At 44.1% G+C, this 7,235-nt stretch overlaps 1 long non-coding RNA gene across 1 annotated transcript; it reads left to right on the forward strand.

The window, feature by feature from the left end:
• Positions 1 to 1,916: 1,916 nt before the first annotated feature.
• LOC125545922 lies at positions 1,917 to 6,504 on the forward strand. Its single transcript, XR_007300352.1, has 3 exons — positions 1,917 to 2,598; positions 3,845 to 4,101; positions 4,807 to 6,504. It is a non-coding gene; the product is annotated as an uncharacterized LOC125545922 (long non-coding RNA).
• Positions 6,505 to 7,235: the final 731 nt, after the last annotated feature.

Consider the following 7,235-nt stretch of genomic DNA (forward strand, 5'->3'; position numbering starts at 1 on the left):
TTCGGACAATGCTGCCGCCTTAGCAAAAATTCTGTCCGAATTGTTCAAGGGAGAGGAAGAGGAATTCATCCGCATCAAGCCACGGGATGGATTCTCCATGTACAACCCTCCAAGCTGGGTGAGTTATATCTCCTCACTCGCATTCTTCCCGCATTCTTTGTCGTATGTATTAACCTGGCTGTTTTGTGGCAGGAACTGCGAAAAGCCATAAAGGAGGTCAGCAGCCCCTCTCCACAACCAGAGGACCCTGACCGGGCCCTCGACTCCGGACTCGAAGAAGATCCGGATATATTCGTGGAGCTGATAGACCGGCAGTTCTATCAGTTAAGCTGCGATGATGCCATGGTGGCTATTACGGCCGACTATCCCAGACTGCTTCCTGCATCGCACGTAAGAAAAGCCAAAAATCCCAACTTCAAAAACTATAATCCCCTTTTAGACACTTCACCTACCATATATACATGGTGTTTTTACAGGGAAGGCATTCGGGACGCCCTGCCGAACCCGCAGCAACTCGCCAATAAGAGGCATCGAGGCCGGGCAGGCCAAAAAGGAAGGCGGTCAGGACGGAGACGCCGACGCAAAGGTATAACAGAAACCCCGCTCCGTGGTTGTCATCTTTCTCGAAATGTAATGACGCCCATGTTTCTTTAACAGAAAAAATGCTCGCCAGAATATGTCCGGTGATGCTGCCAATCACGCTTCTACCAGTCGGGCTCCAGGGCCGGATATAGAGGCGGAAGCCGATATGGGGCGGACGCACTACAAGAAATATGCTCGTTTATGACAAAAAATAATGACCGTGGTCAGATTGGTCATGGATCTGTGACCAAAATTGACAAAATGGTCGTGTGGTGTCTAGCAAGGTCCAAATCCTACAACATTATGACCATTTCTGCCAGGAAGGTCATGATCTCATTGCACAAAATGGTCATAAAAATGTGTAGAACTATTCATATTCTCATTATTGGTCCTCCTTGACCAAATTAATAAGGTCATAGGCTTGAGTAGAGGTGACATGGCAGACACCTCAACAGTATCACCTACATGTCGAGTCCACAAAGTATAACTACACCTAGATACGAATTCACAATCCGTTTGTGTGCATTGTTTTACTTACTTGTTGTTCAAATTTCAAAATATCCATAAAAATGCACAAGTATCCGTTAAAATGACTTAAAAATAGCAAAATGACATTGATAAATGTCAAGTTTCGACATGAAAGGCATGCCTATATATATATATATATATATATATATATATATATATCCCAATACGATGACGTCTATTTCACCCATGCTTCCATCTACGTTGATATCTTACTTTGAAAATAACTAAACTCTAAAACCCCATGATTTTAAAATTGAATATAATGGCCAATGCAAATCATGCCATCGCCTAATCACATTAGAATGCATCAGTTGGTGATGTCATGCGACCACCATATCCAGTACAATTATAAATGGTAAGGAACATTTTTTTACTTAAAAGAAAGAGATCACGATTCAAAAGTGATGTACAAATCAATGCTACGTTTGGTAATTCTTTTGGCTACAATGTGTTAATAAACTTCATAAAACATTTATTGTCATATCAAGGTTACATCATCAACAATTATCAGAGTATGTTTTAGTTGTATAACTTTGCATCAAGATGTCACTTTGTATTTTACTCTAGTTTTTTTACTAGCCATACCATACAAATCTCTATGCAGTGTGGGGTAAAATAGAAGACGGGGCCCAGCTGCAGCTAGCGAACATGAAAGGATGGCATGAAAAATGCAAAAGGAAAATCGCACGGAGTCAAGATCATTTTGGAGAATGAGGGCGGGATCACGGAATTTCGGCTTTTGGAATGAGGGCGCTGTGCAAGTGGGCGGTGTCTTCTCCTCCACCCATTCTACAGCACAGCCGCCACACAACCCTATCAGGCTCACCTCCCACTCCTCTCTCTCATTCTCCTAGATCCGCCGCCGCCCCCCTCCCCCACCAACCCCCTGCCGGCGTGTGACCTCTCCCGTCATCTCGCTGGCCGGCGAGCCTGCCGCCTCCCTTCACCGCCACCAGCTCCCCAGCATGGCTTCCCTCCCTCTTCCCCGCTTCCTACACCGCATCTCCATCCGGCCCTCCTCGATCCCCTCTTCTTCTCCCCGGCCTCGTCCACCGCATCGGGGCACCCATGGATCTGCCGCCACTTCTCAAGGGGTGCCCTCTGATGACCGATTCATGGTGGTGCCAGCCAGATCCGCGCGGTGACCCAGGGGTACTGATGCCGTGCACCCAGCTGCCGCCACTGCCCGACCACCGGGGCAACTGGACGGTGCTCCCGTCTGCGAGAAAATCACCCGCGCGGGCAAGGCGCTGAGCGCCGCGCTGGTGATGGTGCTACTACTCCTGGCCGCCATCACGGACGTGATTGTCGCCTCTGATGCTCCCGCCTACCGAGTGGCGCTGGAGCACCCGCGCCTCTTCCATGCCGACCTCCGTTCCGTGCTTCGCCCCGTCGGCGCCCTGCTCGTTGCCTTCCTCCTCGGATCCTTTACGCACTACAGCAACTCCGACCTGTGTCGCTGCCGTCAACCTCCTCTCCAGCGGCAAGGTGAGGCCATCTCCCGACTCTCTTTCCAGTTTTTGTTATAACATTGTGTATTCGATTTGTTAATGGGCACCTCTGTCGGTGTATGCTTGGAAATGTTGTATCTGCAGTTCCACATTTTTTGCTTAGGTGTGGTAAAATAGAGATGTGATAATGGGACAGGGACGAGTGGCTATCAGGTGGGCAGCACCCTGAATTCTTCACCACTGTCTACCTACCTTGAGATAGCTGCATTTAAGGATTTCTGAATTAGTCGAATACACATCCAATACGAAGTTATACATAGTGGTATCCTGGCATACTAGTGAATGCACACCAATTGCTATTTGCGGATCGAATGGGAAGAGATGAGCCATGTGATACTTGGCTGCACCCGCACTGTTCTTCTTCCGGGCTCAACATACACCACACCACACCAAACATTCCCTAGAAGTTACAGTCCAGAACATAACCATAGTTCACTGACTACATGAAAACGTAAAACACTTAGAGCTAATTAATGTGTCAGGCATATAATTACATGTTAATCCAACACTAGTTATTGTCAATTACTAGATTAAGCATAAGATTATTTTGCGTCCCATTTCAAGAACCAACAGTGGCCAATCTTTGAACATGAAAGAGAGAGGTTAAAGAATTTCATGGAACACGTGGAAGTCTCTCAATCCAAGAACCTCTAGTGCCTTGCTCTTGGATTCCACCATGGTCACTGCATCATGTCAGAAAACAAAATAAGTAAGGTTTTGACTTTGAGCAAGGACACACACAGGAAGCATGAATTTTTAATGAACACAAGAGTCTGGAGTGACTACTGTGCAGGGGCCTCACCCTACTCCACCCTCTCATGGCCCAAAATAAGTGTCGTTGATTTAGTACAACTATATATTTAGTGCAACTATATAATAACTTTTTTGTACTAAATCAGCGTCACTTATTTTGGGACGGAAGGAGTAGAACACATTCGTGCAAAATATGCGATACCTCTGATTGTGGGAAATCCATTTTTGGCTGCTATTAGTTCTTTTGAGATCTTGTGAATTCTTTCATAAGCAGTTAAAAATTTAGCATCATGTAAATTATAGCTTGAACAAATGCATATTGTTTAGTTTTTTTCTCTTGATGCAAGTCTATGCAATTCTTTTGGGATCTTGTCACTCTTGTTGTAATTTCAAATAGTCTATGCAATTCTTTTCTTGTCTTCCCTTTTGTTATATATTTCTTTCTCATGGGTGATCCATTCCAATGTCAGGTTGATCTGCTGCATAAAAGTTGGAAATGGGACCATGAAGCTGGAAATGGAGACCATCAATTGTTATGGCGCTTCCAGACCATAGATTACTTCTCTGCGCCATCCGCTACGACGCTGAAGACGCCATGAGGAGGACTGGACGTCCTCGAGCGGTGCACTTGTGGGGTTGTGGCGCACACCGTACATCCACGGGCGTCCTCAACCGGTGCTGCTTCTGGCCTCCTTGATCAAGCAGTGCAGCTTCACTGCATCGGCAGGTACTGGTCCACAAACTAGACCATATTGGTATACTAGCATGCTACATAGTATGAAGAGTGCAATTTTGCAAGGTGGATATGGTCCTAATAGAATCCTGCAATTGTTTGTGATATTATTGTCCTATGCAACTGTAGTTTGTTGCTTTGGATCTCTACGTGGTTAGCGTTGCAAACGGCGGGCATGACCATTTGTAGTTTGTTAGAACTATGGGCCAGTCCTGCGGCCGCTAGTGGAAGCACCTCCTCCAGGCCGCCGACGCCTCCTCACTTCCTTCAGACTTCCCCGATTGTGAGCGCCTTCATACCCTTCATGCTGCTAATGGCTCAATCGCCTGAGATCTGATCTGCAAATTAATTGAAATTCTAGATGCTAGATCTTCCTCTGCCACGCTTCTTGGTTGCTGCACACGTGCGATTATAGTCTGTTGAGCGGTTAGAATAAACTGATGCTCCACTTCAGTCCTATAAACTAATGAGGTGTTTTATTTTGCAAGATATAATGGTTATTTGGTATATAGCTACATATCAAATATACGGTATTGTATTACGATTGTTACTATGATCATGCAATTGAACACATTTGTTGCCAGAACAATGGCTAGCCTGTCAATTATTATATGATATGCTCCAAGCTTTGTAGTTTCTGATTGTATCTCAAGCATTGTCTTCTGTATTTGTTTCTGATTGTATCTCTGGCCATCTCAGTTCTGGCGGTGGTGGTGGCGCTGCTCCTATGATGGGTAGGCTCATCTGCCTCCCCTGGCCGCCGCCGTGGTGATGAAGCTCGGCCTAGGCTACAACCCCCTCCGATGAGCTCCTCACATCCCCTTCTACCCCTCCTACTTGCTCCATGATTCTATGCTCCGCATTTATGAGGTGTAATTGTTCAATTTTGTTCATAGTCAAGCATTGGATGATATTGTATTTGTCACGATGTACATGGTTCATGAACTATGCCAACGTGCAGCTTGTTATACTAGTGATAGTAGGATAATGCAAGTTTTGATAATCCATACATATTTCCGCATGTTTAGTGTCTCTCCGGTTTCTGACCTGTCTGCCTTCTAACGAAGAGAAACCAAGAACAGACACTTTGATCAATGCATGATTCAACTTGTTCTCTATTTAAGGACCTTCTTATTTTTGTTACCGAAAATTATGGATTGCTGCTATGATCAAATTTGTTTCACTCATGGAGATTAGCTCCTTTACTTGCTCTGGTTTGGTTAAGATTGATGATACCATGGATAAGAGCATGCACATTACTACTGAATCCGTTTCATGTCTCTGTCTACTAATCATCAATTACTACTAGTTGGCTTTTACATGCTGACCATTGTTGATAGTTAGATACTAGGTATGTGATGCGCTAATTGTACACCTACATTTCCATGTTCCAACTCCTATAGTCTTTGCCCGTGTTGGATTTCGTTGCCTGTGTAATAAAATTAGTGTAGGTCTTTAAAGGAGTTTGTTATTTCAGTTCTGGTTGTGTCAAATCTTCACTATGTACCATCCTTAGTGTTTACTTAACCGAGGCATTGGACATCAGAATTTGGGCATGATGTATAATTTCAGTTCTAGGTGTGTCCAACACAAACATTACTGTCAACTATCAAGTTGATTCTAAAATGTCTTATTAACTTCAGTTCAGATGGTTATTTTTGGATTTGGTACTAGTTTATTGTTGGCCTGGCCTATGCTTCGTACCTTGCTTTGGTTTCCAGTAGCAAGTAGAGCCTTAGTACCTTTTCTGTGTGGTGTCCATGGATTGAAATTTTGGTTGTATGTATTTATTATAGTATCAAAAATGGCTCAAACCTTAAGTTCTTAGGCTGTGCATATGGCTACGCTCCATTCTTTCGTGCGTGTTAATTCAGTTTTGGTGTTGATTTGATGCCGATGTTTAGAAACAAAATTTTGATGGATGGGTTTATTTCTGTAGTCTAAATAGGTTAATCTTCTTGGTTTGTTGGTGTGCAGATGATTGATGAGCTGATCTTCTTCCACCAGTTGTAGCGGGAGTGATGCTGGAGCAGTACAGCGATCAGATACCTGTGCCATTTGGGCAGGGAGACGCTGGGACGGCCCTAATGCAGTAACACCGCCATGTGGCAAATCCAGCAGATGGACACAACATTGGTGCCTGGGTGATGGGATAATGTATGTGTACCATTGACACGATATTTGTGCTTCTCGTCCAATCTATATTATTGTGCACTTGTGTACTTGTTGGGCCTTTTTGCTGTGCACTTGCAATTGTAGAACTATTTTTTGTTGTTGTGCACTTGTTGGTCCTTGAACCTTGTTGTGTATAGGAGTTGATGGATGATGTATTGTATTTCCTGTGATGTGTTACTGAAATGAAATATACACTTTTTGGAAATATTGTATTATGTTGTACTTGTTTTCTAATGGGCCTATCCTAAGACGTGCATGCTTTTGACAAAATAATGCATTAGTCCAAATAAATCAAACCATTTCAATTAAGAAAATAGGTATTGGGGCAGGGCCCATGTCGTTTGGATTGGGCTGTGAAATTTACGATGATTGGGCTGGGCCCATGTAGGCTAGATTGGTGGACTGGGCTATGAAATTTATGATGATTCTATTTGGTCACTAATAATGCCACGTCAGCTCAGCCTGGTCAGATCCTACGTGGCTCAGGCAAATAGGTAATGACCTTTCTGAAATTTTGGTCGCAAATCTATCTAAGACCAAAATTCCCAAAAGGTCATGTTTCTTCATTCTTGACGGCCAACTGTTGACCATCTGAATTTGGTCAAGAAAAGGTCAATAAAAGATAACAATGACGAATCAACGACCAAAATGGGGAGTCATAATTGATTGTATTTCTTGTAGTGACGCCGGATAATTCCCCTACAGAGGATGCGGATAGATTATCCGCCAAAAATTCAGAAGTGGAAAGCGCCATGAATCATAGGCGCCGCCGGGCCGTACTCCGCGATGCTTGTTTCTCACCAGAGGCCTTTGATGCCATCAATTCTGGAGAGGCGTACCTCCGTGCTGCTCAAGATGGTCTAGCCAGAGCCACGGATCAGTATGTAAAGGATGTACGGGTAAGTAAATCTGACGATTATATATATCAGTAGCCCCTGAGACTTGAAACAGTT

This window comes from Triticum urartu, chromosome 3 (assembly GCF_003073215.2).
Source record: "Triticum urartu cultivar G1812 chromosome 3, Tu2.1, whole genome shotgun sequence".
In the NCBI taxonomy this organism is placed as follows: Eukaryota; Viridiplantae; Streptophyta; class Magnoliopsida; order Poales; family Poaceae; genus Triticum; species Triticum urartu.